At 39.3% G+C, this 13,406-nt stretch overlaps 2 long non-coding RNA genes across 2 annotated transcripts; both read left to right on the forward strand.

Annotated features, from left to right (window-relative positions):
• The first annotated feature begins 751 nt into the window (after nucleotides 1-751).
• Nucleotides 752-2,871, forward strand: LOC139833251 (uncharacterized). Its single transcript, XR_011748658.1, has 2 exons — nucleotides 752-820; nucleotides 2,432-2,871. It is a non-coding gene; the product is annotated as an uncharacterized lncRNA (long non-coding RNA).
• A 586-nt stretch (nucleotides 2,872-3,457) lies between these two features.
• LOC139833449 (uncharacterized) lies at nucleotides 3,458-5,617 on the forward strand. The gene is made up of 3 exons (XR_011749243.1): nucleotides 3,458-4,038; nucleotides 4,477-4,573; nucleotides 5,115-5,617. It is a non-coding gene; the product is annotated as an uncharacterized lncRNA (long non-coding RNA).
• Nucleotides 5,618-13,406: the final 7,789 nt, after the last annotated feature.

Genomic DNA, 13,406 nt, shown 5'->3' on the forward strand with positions numbered 1-13,406 from the left:
CAGCGGCCATGGCGCCGCTCGCCGGAGCACAATAGCCGTCCCGTTGCTCGTCTGACCTACCTCCCTAGGTGAGTTCTTCCATCTCATCTCTTTCCCCTGTTCTAATTTCCTGATTTTCACGGACATGTGCTCTGCGTCAGCTTTTATTTCTTACACAAGGAAACGGGAAAGGTGGATCTTCCCAGCCCAGAGAAAATCATAGCCTTCTCTTGCAGTTTTTAGCGTATATGCTTTAGGTTCCAGATTTATTCAGTGGGTTGGATCGCTAGGTCTGGTTTTATTTCAATTATGATTCTCACGTCAATGTGATCTTTATTATCGAAGTTTTTTCACCACCCAACGTATCTGATTAGCATCTGATATGAAATCAGATTTGCTGATAATCAACCACTCTTTTGCATATTAAGAATATGTATTTTTTCTGAATGCAACTCATGTTGATAAACTGAGCATACTGTCGCTGCCCTACTTTCGATTGTAGTAGATTACAGAGATATTGTCCAGGCTAGAAAGAAAGAATGGAGGGTGAGCGAAGAGTGCGGTGCAACAGCCTGGCTGGTTATCGCATCTTTGTGTAAAAAATGCATCAGTTCAAGGGTTTGTTATTCGTAATACTTAATGTAAATTTAGTATCATGGCTGGTTAACGCATCTTTGTAGTGTGCCTTTGGTTCTATACTTCTATATAAGTGCCGGAGCTTTATGGCCTGCAGATTCAAATTGGAGACTATAAAGCAGCCCAGAATCTATATAAGTTCGGACACCACGCTGACTATATTCCCAAGCGCCCACGCCCACGGAGATGGAAGGGGCTGCAGACGGTGAGTTGCAGATTTCTATCTGTATGTTTTTTCCTTCCTTAGTAGTTCTCTTTTATGCTTCAGTGTTTCTATTAAAATTAGTTTGCAGTCCTTACAAAAGAAGCTAGATTAGGTGGGTGTGGTACAAAAAAAAAGATTGTTGATCAGCATGTCCAGTCAACTTTTGCTCATCGGTTCACTTTGCATATAGTGTGTAACTGAGATTCGCTGTCTCAAAGATGATGATTGAGATAAAGTGTGAGCAATGTCGTTTTGCTTTAAGAAAACTTTTATATATTTGCACATTTGCACTAAATATATGGTCTGATAAATAGTAGGTGTGCTCGATCCCAGATTTTCACTATCAGTATATAAAACTGACAATGGTTTGTGCAATGCTTAGGAGTAGCTTTACAACTCTCTCAAAATGAGTAGCATTGTTGAGATAGATGTGAGCATGGGTGAAGGCAAGGTATCACTTAGAGTTAGGTGTGTGTTATTCTGGTTTTCCCTGGGAGCAGAATGTGACCGTGAGTGTGGTTGGGTGATCCAATCTGGTCAAGATCTGTGTATAGCTCTTTCGAAAAAAAAAACTGTGTATAGCTCGGCAATTCAGGTACCCAGCTACCTTTTTCATTTAATGGCATGTTAAACCTGGTGCATATTCTAGCCAGTGGTGCTTTTGTTATCAGGTTTAAGTATTTAATTTGATACCCTTATGTTTCTTCCCAAATTTCTGAGATGTCCAAAGTATTTCAGATCCTGAGAGGAATCAATACATGCGAGATGTGTTTATTTTACTGCTAAGAATACATGCTTAGTTTTATTATTATTTGGTTCCGTTTCGTTGCTGATAAGAACAGATGCAAAGTGTTCTCATTCTCATGTTCCTTCTTACTGTTGAGAACAGATAATAATAGACGAACAGAATGATGTCTACATGTTGGTTATGAGAGACGAATATCTCTGTGATGTCATTTTGCCGAACTGCAAAGCTATCATTTGATGCAATGTTCCTGAAATTCAGCTTGTGGTACCTTTTTGTTTCTTGTATGAACATTATAGTTTTTTGCTTGATCATTTTTGCGTGTATTCTTTTCTCAAAGGACTACTGAAATCTGATAAAATATATATATTCCTTTATTAATTTCTCAGGATTACTGAAATTAGTCTTGAATATAATAATGGAGATCTTTGAACTTGAATTCTGTTTGGCCTTTTTCACAGCTGTATGCTTTAAGATAGCTGGATACATTTTATTCTTGCATTGGTAAATTTACTTCAGGTGCAGAGAAAAGGGTAGCAAAATTATGTTATTGAATATATTCCTAAACTCTTCATGAACTCATCTGCTTGATTTTTCTTCTCCCATGAAGGCCTGCACAGCTCTACCTTATTATGTTTCCCATCATCATTACTAATTTCATTAAGAAAGCATGGAGATGGAGGTTTGAGCATGTGCAAAATACTATTTTTATGTGATGCTTATTTACTTTGTTTCACTGCGAAGAATATATTGCACATGTGCCTTCCCTTTTATCCTACTGAGAAATGGATTGGATAGTTCCTTTTTATGAAAGCAATATTGTTTTCCCGTTGAGAGCCTCCATGATGGGACTGATCAAATTTCAGTGCTTGTAGGTTCCCTGCGCCTTGCTTACTCCCCGGTTCGTCCAGTATTCATAATTCGCTGTTTGCAAGCTGTAGATCAACCAGAAAGGCTTTGTGCAGCCCAGCGATAGCCATGGTGCTGCTTTTCATCTTGTAAAGGAAGTTAGCTTGTTCTTCTGAATGTTCCACCACTAGCTTCTGGCCATGCAACCTTATAATATGCAATTAGCAATATCCACCAAGTGATTGAGGTGCCACGTGTTTTCTTTTGTATGCTTCTCCTTAGGTTAATTAGATTGTACATAACAACTTCAAATCGAAGACTCCAAGTAGTATGAGTGTATGTAGCATAACAGACAATATGCTACTATTTAACGTCTTAAAATCAAAATATCCAAATTGTATCTTCTGTTGTATGAAGCTGGTAATGTAATTTGGGCATTTAAGAACCATATCTTTCATATATTAACGGTGATCTATTTGTATTGTAGTAGCATTGCAAAAGTTACTAATTTGAAGTCAGGTGATAGATGTTTATTGATACTTGATAATCATGGAGATAATTGAAGTATTTCTCGTTGTGGGTTAAAATAAAGAATAAAACTAAAGAGGGGCAATACCACCTATTTAGATCAAGGTCAATGATGGCTGCCATACCGTCTCGCATATATCTCTCTTTCTCTCTCTTTGGTTTGGTGAATAATGAAAGGTAAATTTTGATAAGTTTGTGCACAGTGTATAGCCTTAGTTAGTCAATATGCCTACTGTGTGGCTCAAGTTTCCAGATCTGGTTCTGCTGAAGATTTGTGTTGACAGTAACATGAATGTTTGAACTCATTTGCATTTCACTATTTCTTATAGTTCTTTATCTCACGATTCATGCTACTGTCAAGAATATATAGTTCAGAATTTAAACAAGCAGATATTTCACATTGGGATTTGGTTAAACCCTATGATAGGCTACTCCCATTATACTTGATTTGTTCTGGTTTAAGTAGTGTGGTTAATCGTGAGCATGAGCCTGTGATGTGATGTATTCAGGTCTGGGTTGCCAGGAGCTCCGATGTGGCCAGCCGCGGCCGAGGAGAAGTTGCCGTCGTGGCCAGCCTCCGCCGATCCCTTGGCAGTAGGCTGCAGCTTGGTCGCAGCCTCGGAACTGGTGCCGCCGGACGGAGAGCCGCCGCGTCGTCGCGCCTCTCCTTCTCGACCTAGCACACCGGCGGCGGCGTGTCGGACACGTACAACAGGTTGCCCCTGCAGTGGCGCGGCAGGAAGCTGCGGCCGGTCATCTTGGAGAAGCGAGACACCTTGGCGAGGTGACCCGGCATGGGCGCCGCAGCAGAAGGAGAGCAGATGGTCAGCGCCAGCCACCCGCCGCCAATGCGGCCCGGGGGCGGCCCGACGCCGCCCACTGCAGCCGCCGTGAGCGCCGCCACCATTCGCGGCGCACGAGACGCAAATTTCGTGCACACGCTCTACGGCGCGGAGAGCGGCTGACCCTGGCCGCGGTGCCAGTGAATATTTTCCCCAAACATTGCTCCTATTCTCTCTGCTAGCTACCTGATGTGATTTTTGAACATGATGTGTGCAGGTCTGAGGAAGAAGAGAAGAAGTATCAAGACACCAAGGTAATATTAATCATCCATGTTTTATACTCCCGTGTTTTATACTGCTGTCCTTCAGATAGTGTTGTGTTTTATACTGCTGATATATAAAGTGTGGTCGTACCAAAGTAAAAAAGATGTAATATTAGGTATGACTAATCATTTGTTTTGGAAATGGAATTGCAGAAGAATGCTTTTTAGCTTTTATATATAACATAATTTAGTTCAGCCCTGTATTTCTCCTGATGTAGCAGTAATATGTGTTCATGAGGGTGTCAGTGTTTAAATAAAGTTGCAGTATTTGATAACAGAAATAAAGCAGTATACATGTTCTGGTTCGAGTCATCTCTGGTTTGAGTACTTGATCTCAAAAATGGTTTGTGTTATTACTATAACCAACTCATTGGATCATAGGATTTAATGCATTTCACATGCAATTCTGCAACTGCTCTCTGTATATAGGATCTGAAGGCAGCGAGAATTAATGAAAAGAAAACTACTGTTCCAGCTCATTAGCTCTACAACTACTGATTAAGCATCTCCAGATTCAAGAGGATAGGTATGGCTTGATTGTCATTGTCTGCTTTCTTTGTGCCCCTCCCCTCAAAAATGGTTTGTAGTACCCATGTCTATGTGAGTTAGTTCTGAAGTCAAAAACTAATTCTTTTGTGCACCCATGAGCTACTTATAAGGTGATATAGGATTCTTCTTACAATTGTATTAACTTTCCGGTATTACTGTCCTCCTATTTAGTTTGCTCCGCAACTGCTCTTTATTTTGTCCTATTATACAAATTTGTGTAACAACATCCTTTCATGCATGTCCTAATATAATCCACCACTTTTTATGGAACTCTTTCTGGATTCAATGTTGTTCTGGCGTATCAGCAAATTACCCATCTAAGAAAGCTTCTTTTGCTAATGTCTGAAATTAGAATGATACTTCTAATTTCCTACTGTGTAGGGCTTTGAAGGTATCATTTTGTGCTATTGATGATAATCCACTGCATTACAATGAATCTGTGTTGTGGAAGATTTAGCTGATCTGGTTATGTACATTTCGAACAAGGATTTGAAGAGGTTGCACATGTTCTGTTTCAGGTACTTATAGCAAATCTGCACTACCGTCTAAAGTCTACACTTCGATACTTTCACTAAGGCATTACCTGTTTTCTATCTCTTTAGGAGAACTGAAGCTTTCATCACCAGAAATGTGTCCTCTCTTATGTTTTTTTTATACTTTGTGTAGGAATCAATCAAAATATTTTGTAGAGCACTTGTTATGTCTTGACAAAAAGAACATTCGCATTTCAGTTTGGTTGACTAGCTTCTTTAGGAGGCTCTGAAGGGAAGGCAATAGACCTTGATGATACTAAATTTCATCATTACGCCATCAAGTATGTTACAACAGAACTTGAGCATATCCATTGTCCACTCTGCTATAAGTTGTATGCTAGGCTAGATCGTATATTTTTTGGGTGGTGTTCTGAACTTCTGTTGGATATGGTGGTTGACTGCATCATTGAGGCAGAGGTGATTAAGTGGTCTCCTGATAGTATAAAGATTTGTTAGTAACCTGAGGCAGAGTTTTGTTGTCAAAGAGTTTTGCAGAGTTACAATCTATAAGGGATTCAACACATGGTTTCACTGATCCATGTTGTGTACAGTTATTACTTGATGAGTAATGTAATTATTGTGTAGTAGTACAATCAGACTATTAGATATTGCCAGCATTTTCTTGCCATTTGGCGGTTCAAAGAATTGATATTAGGGTAGTAGGTGATAATAAGACTTTTCAATAATCTACAAGTTAAATATGTATTTAATAAAGGGTCATTGGTGTAGAGGATGGGGCTTCCCCATTTTTTTTAATATGTGATTATGCATAAGAAAAATTCATCGGTCTATTTTTTTGTTGTAATTCGGCTGAATGATTCTTCCAAGAAAGATGAGATGGAAAAGAAGCATCATGGACTAACCTAGAGAATCGATTGTACAATTTGTTCTCTGCTTCTTAGTGATGATCCTTGTGTATTTTCATTGAAATAAATAGCACTACATATGTACTTATTTAGTGTGTTGACCTAGAAAAAAATCAGGAGGCTTTATTATACAATTTATTTCTAATTGCTATGAATAAATGGTTGGATGCACCAAAAATAATTGTTGCATTATACATGTATTATTTTTATATTATCTTTATATATTATTACTTGAAATGTTGACTTTTCCTTAAAAAATGATGCTTATACGGCACTAAGGGCTTGCAGAGGCCGACTAAATTCTTAGACAATTAAATAAACATCAGACTATTAAAATTTATGATTACTGACCTGTTTCGCTTTTGCCTCGGCGCCGGGACGAATTCTCTTAGGTGATCCTTTCTTAGATGTGCTGGAAAGTCCTAAAGGACTTTTAGTGAGGTTACCGGAATTCTTGATGCATTAGATAAATCAAAGGAGACATGGTGCCACCAAAGAATACACATATGTAAATATGCAGGCAATTCAAAGCAGACACATAGCAGCATGTTTCACAAGTTATCAACATTCATTGGAAAATATAAATTACTCCTATGTTCATTTAACATAGTATATACTAAGAGTCTCTATATTGTAATAGACATGGCATGATGATGTATAGTGATCTTGGTATGCAAGTATGATCAAGACCACTTGGTCTGGCCTGTGCCCATTTGTTCTTTGATTCTTATTGAAGGAAATGACACTACTTCAATTGTACTTAATGTATGTGTTGATGGCACCCTAAAAAATATGATATTTATACACATTTATTTCTCTTTGCTATGAACAAATGGTTGGATGCAACAAATGTTGCTCCTGTGTTGTACATGTGTTAGACAATTGCTTAAAAGTTTTTATTTTCTTTTAAAAGGATTGCCTATATAGGCTTAAGGGCCCTCAAAGACATATGAATTCTTGGAAAACTAAACAGACATCAGCTGACTAAAACTTATGTTTTTATTTTCTTCAAAAAAGATTGCCTATATAGGTTTAAGGGCTCTCAAAGACCTACCGAATTCTTGGACAACTAAAGAAACATTAGCAACATAAAACATTTGGTTACAGTACTGTCTTGCATATACAACTGCAGCCTTCTGAATGGAAGTTTGGTGATTGGGCATCGAAGTTTATTACTTGGTATTTTTCTCCTGCAAGATTGGACACCAAGCCTAATACTTGGCTTTCAATATATACCAGCTAATGTTCAAAAAAAAAATAGCAGCTATAACAAGATAAAACTTATGGCTTCTATTCTGGCCTGACTCTGTCTTTATGACGCATCGGGCTCTTATAAATTCAGTTCATATAAACTCTGACCTTTGAGAATGGATGTGGCCCTCGATTTGGCTTTTCAATTTAACAGGAGATTAAAAATGATGCTTGCATTTATCAAAGAAAGGTTACTTCTTTATAAACAAACATTTCATTCAAAGTGATGTTTTCCCAACTGTGTTCACTGATTTTCATACAATACTTACATGTGATGATTTGATAAATATTTATGCTATATTGTTAAATTTATTTTGCAGACAGGATACATAGCCTTGCAGTTTTTTTTTCGCTCTACATGTGAATAGAATTCATCGGAGCTACTTCCGTGATGGCAAGATCGATCAACTTTTGAAGGTGTATACTGCTTGCCTTGGATGGTGCTCACATGTTATCTATCTTCTATGGTGAACCCGATCCGATCGTACGGACATTTCATGCAACATTTTTAGTTGTGAGATCGTGTTGTTGAACCTTTAACTTTCTGTAGAATGTGCATAGGAATTTCATAAGACAAATTTTCTCTTTTTTACGTAGACCACATAAAATGTTGGTTATTCGTGAAACTTGATGAACACACATTTATTATGGAGATGTACATGTAGAATTTTTTTTCAAAAATTTTCGACATTTCTAAATATAATTTTTTGGTAGAGGAAGCATACGCACCCGGGAGCCGAATTGAATTTCCAGTTAATGTCCACCTATTTAAATAAAGTAATATACCAACCTATAAAACTTAAGACCAATTAGTGTAAACCTTTGGTCTTAAAGGCACTAAAACAGTTAAATTCTGGGCTAATTCTTAATACTAAAATAAACTAAATTTTATATGATTTAAATTATGACTTGATTTTGCCATTGCGCGGTAGCGCAACGGGTCATCGAGGGCGTTTCCCTAAGGAAAGTGGAAGCGATATCCAGAGCACTACCCAAATGAAAGTACAAGGGCCGTCGAGGGCGTTTCCTCCAATGAACCACACAACATACTATTATACCTCACCATGGGACGCCCTGTCGGATACTATTCTACTCGATCCAAAAGCTCTACTCCAACCTCGGATGATGTTATAGCTCACCTGGATGACCACCCAACCCGAATGCCCTCCCTTTACCACTACGGTGATGACATCGGCAAGAAGAGTACAGCTCCGCTCCAAGCCTCTGATACTAAAATAAGCCAAAACTTATGGTTCAAATTCTTATTGAATTATGCTATTTGTGCAATAGCACAATGCGGTAATTCGGTACTAAAATAAGAGAAACCTTATGGTTAGCCTTCGTCATTGCGCGATAGCGCAACGGGTCATCTAGTAGTATACTAATAGTGCCCGCACCTTGTCCTAATTAGCTTGGATTACCTGGATTATCATCACAATACATATGTTTTAACCAAGTGTCACAAAGGGGTACCTCTATACCGCATGTACAAAGGTCTAAGGAGAAAGCTCGCATTGGATTTCTCGCTTTTGATTATTCTCAACTTAGACATCCATACCGGGATAACATAGACAACAGATAATGGACTCCTCTTTAATGCTTAAGCATTTAGCAACAATTAATATTCTCATATGAGATTGAGGATATTTGTCCAAAACTGAAACTTCCACCATGGATCATGGCTTTAGTTAGCGGCCCAATGTTCTTCTCTAACATTATGCATGCTCTAACCATTCTAGCGGTAAATCTCCCTTACTTCAGACAAGACGGACATGCATAGCAACTCACATGATATTCAACAAAGATTAGTTGATGGCATCCCCAGGAACATGGTTATCGCACAACAAGCAACTTAATAAGAGATAAAGTGCATAAGTACATATTCAATACCACAATAGTTTTTAGGCTATTTGTCCCATGAGCTATATATTGCAAAGGTAGAGGATAGAGTTTTAAAGGTAGCACTCAAGCAATTTACTTTGGAATGGCGGATAAATACCATGTAGTGGGTAGGTATGGTGGACACAAATGGCATAGTGGTTGGCTCAAGGATTTTGGATGCATGAGAAGTATTCCCTCTCGATACAAGGTTTAGGCTAGCAAGGTTATTTGAAACAAATACAAGGATGAACCGGTGCAGCAAAACTCACATAAAAGACATATTGTAAACATTATAAGACTCTACACCGTCTTCCTTGTTGTTCAACCCAATACTAGAAATTATCTAGACCTTAGAGAGACCAATTATGAAAACCAAATTTTAGCAAGCTCTATGTATTTCTTCATTAATAGGTACAAAGTATATGATGCAAGAGCTTAAACATGAGCAGAACAATTGCCAAGTATCACATTATCCAAGACATTTTAGAATTACTACATGTAGCATTTCCCGTTTCCAACCATATAACAATTTAACGAAGAAGAAACTTCGCCATGAATATTATGAGTAAAACCTAAGGACATATTTATCCATATGCAACAGCGGAGCGTGTCTCTCTCCCACACAATGAATGCTAGGATCCATTTTATTCAAACAAAACAAAAAACAAAACAAAACGACGCTCCAAGCAAAGCACATAAGATGTGATGGAATAAAAATATAGTTTCACTAGAGGAACCTGATAATGTTGTCGATGAAGAAGGGGATGCCTTGGGCATCCCCAAGCTTAGACGCTTGAGTCTGCTTGAAATATGCAGGGGTGAACCACCGGGGCATCCCCAAGCTTAGAGCTTTTCACTCTCCTTGATCATATTGTATCATCCTCCTCTCTTGATCCTTGAAAACTTCCTCCACACCAAACTCAAAACAACTCATTAGAGGGTTAGTGCACAATCAAAATTTACATGTTCAGAGGTGACATAATCATTCTTAACACTTCTGGATATTGCACAAAGCTACTGAAAGTTAATGGAATCGAAAAATCCATCAAGCATATCAAAACAGGCAATGCGAAATAAAAGGCAGAATCTGTCAAAACAGAACAGTTCATAAAGACGAATTTTATTGAGGCACCAGAATTGCTCAAATGAAAATACTCAAATTGAATGGAAGTTGCGTACATATCTGAGGATCACTCACGTAAATTGGCATAATTTTCTGAGTTACCTACAGAGAATTAGGCTCAAATTCGTGACAGCAAAGAAATCTGTTTCTGCGCAGTAATCCAAATCTAGTATGAACCTTACTATCAACGACTTTACTTGGCACAACAATGCAATAAAATAAGATAAGGAGAGGTTGCTACAGTAGTAACAACTTCCAAGACTCAAATATAAAATAAAGGTACTGTAGTAAAAACATGGGTTGTCTCCCATAAGCGCTTTTCTTTAACGCCTTTCAGCTAGGTGCAGAAAGTGTATATCAAGTATTATCAAGAGACGAAGCATCAACATCATAATTTGTTCTAATAATAGAATCAAAAGGTAACTTCATTCTCTTTCTAGGGAAGTGTTCCATACCTTTCTTGAGAGGAAATAGATATTTAATATTACCTTCCTTCATGTCAATAACAGAACCAACAGTCACTACAAGAAAAGTTGCCATGGCCGACGAAGTTGAAGTCGCGCCGTGGTTGCTGGTGTACCATGGCCGACGATTTTGGGTCTGTCCGTTGTGCATGTCAAAACATTTTTTTTTCTCGTTTTTGAGGCCACCTAGCCCGACGAAACCGGCCAAAACGTTGTGTATGGTGGCCCGGGACGTGGTGCATCTCGAATTCTCGGGTTCGCCGGCCGAGTCAACGCAAATCCGCACCGCCGAGGGATGTAGGGCCCAGATGGCAGCCTCTCTGGCATTGTTTTTTTTCTCGATCGCGCCATCTCATTCAACGCTCTCCGATCAAGCCGTTTACGATGCAGGATCATGGGTCCCGCATGTCAGCCTCTATGAACCAAAATTCTTTCTATTCTTGGATTTTTTTTTGACACCCTGATTTCTGGCTACTTCCTTTTTCTTTTGATCCCTTGCCGCCTTGGAAACGTTGACACCGCTGCTGCTAATTGGGACCCGCATGTCATCCTCTATGAGCAATCAACTTTCTTTTCTTGGAGTTTTTTTTGGCACCTCAAATTTGGTCACTTGCCTTTTTCTTTCGATCCCCTGCCGCCTCTCAAACGGTGATACCGCTGCTGCTAAATGGGACCCGCATGTCATCCTCTATGTACTATAAAACTTTCTTTTCTTGGATTTTTTTGGCACCTCATATTTGGTCACTTACCTTTTTCTTTCGATCCCCTGCCGCCTCCTCAAACGGTGAGACCGCTGCTAAATGGGACCCGCATGTCATCCTCTATGTACTATAAAACTTTCTTTTCTTGGATTTTTTTTGGAACCTCATATTTGGTCACTTGCCTTTTTCTTTCGATCCCGTGCAGCCTCTCAAACGGTGATACCGCTGCTGCTAAATGGGGCCCGCATATCATCCTCTATGTACAATCAAGTTTCTTTTCTTGAATTATTTTTGGCTCCTGATATTTGGTCACTTGCATTTTTCTTTCGATCTCATGCCACGTTGAGGACCCTGCAGGCTCATGGGACCCGCATGTCATCCTCTATGTACTATAAAACTTTCTTTTCTTGGATTCTTTTTGGCACCTCATATTTGGTCACTTGCCTTTTTCTTTCGATCCCCTTCCGCTTCTCAAACGGTGATACCGCTGCTGCTAATTGGGACCCGCATGTCATCCTCTATGTACAATCAAGTTTCTTTTCTTGAATTATTTTTGGCTCCTGGTATTTGGTCACTTGCCTTTTTCTTTCTATCTCATGCCACGTTGAGGACCCTGCTTGCTCATGGGACCCGCATGTCATCCTCTATGTGCTATAAAAGTTTATTTTCTTGGGTTTTTTTTCACCCTCTAATTTTTGGCTATTTCCTTTTTCTTTTGATCCCCTGCCGCCTTGGAAACGTTGAGTAAGCTGCTGACTCATGGGACCCGCATGTCATCCTCTATGTACAATCAACTTTCTTTTTCTTTTGATCTCAAGCCGCATTAGAAACGTTGAGACCGCTGCTGCTAATTGGGACCCGCATGTCATCCTCTATGTACAATAAAGTTTTTTTCTTGGATTATCTTTGGCTCCTGATATTTTGTCACTTGCCTTTTTCTTTCGATCTCATGCCGCCTTTGAAACGTTGAGTAAGCTGCTGCCTCATGGGTCCCGCATGTCATCCTCTACGAACAATAAATGTTTCCTTTCTTGGAGTTATTTTTGACCCCTAATTTCTGGCTATTTGCCTTTTTCTTTTGATCTCCTGCCCCCTTTGAAACGATGACGACGCAGCTGGCAGGTCGGTCCCACATGTCATCCTCTGTGAACAATAAAAGTTTCATTTGATGGATTTATTTTTATCCCCTCCTGACTTTCGGGATATTTCCTTTTTTCCTTTGATCCCCTGCCGCCTTGGAATCGTTGAGGATGCTGCTGCCTCATGGGTCCCGCATGTCATCCTTTCAGAACGGTAAATGTTTCTTTTATTGGATTTTGTTGACCAAACGATTTTTGGCTTATTTTTTCTTTCGATCTCCTGCAGCCTTTAAAACGTTCAGGGCGCTGCTAGCTCACGGGTCCCACATGTCAACCTCTATGAACAATAAACGCTGAGGATGCTGCTGCCTCATGGGTCCCGCATGTCATCCTCTCAGAACGAAAATGTTTCTTTTCTTGTATTTTTTACCAACAGATTTTTGGTTTATTTTTTCTTTCCATCCCCTGCCGCCTTTAAAACGTTGACGACGCTGCTGGCTCATGGGTCCCCGATGTCAGCCTCCCCGTACAAGAAACATGTGATATCTTGATTATTTTGCAGATAATAAACATTGTATTTCGCTCTGAGCTATTGCAAACGGATAAATTAAATCTTTATTTTTACATAAACAAACTTATATGTTGAATCTCCTTGTTTTGTGTTTTTGCGAAGCATAGGACTTTCCTGTTTTTTTTAGAAAAATCCAAACTTTCCTGTTTTGGAGTGGGCTGAAATTGTACAAGTCAAAAGGCCCGGCAGATAGTTCGAAGGCCCGTGATGTCCGGATGCAGCCCAATTGAAATCTTTCTTTTCTTGGATTTTTTCACCCCCGATTTACGGCTACTTCATTTTTCTTTTGGTCCTGTGCCGCCTTGGAAATGTTGAGACCGCTGCTACAAAATGGGACCCGC

Source organism: Lolium perenne, chromosome 7, assembly GCF_019359855.2.
Source record: "Lolium perenne isolate Kyuss_39 chromosome 7, Kyuss_2.0, whole genome shotgun sequence".
Lineage (NCBI taxonomy): Eukaryota > Viridiplantae > Streptophyta > Magnoliopsida > Poales > Poaceae > Lolium > Lolium perenne.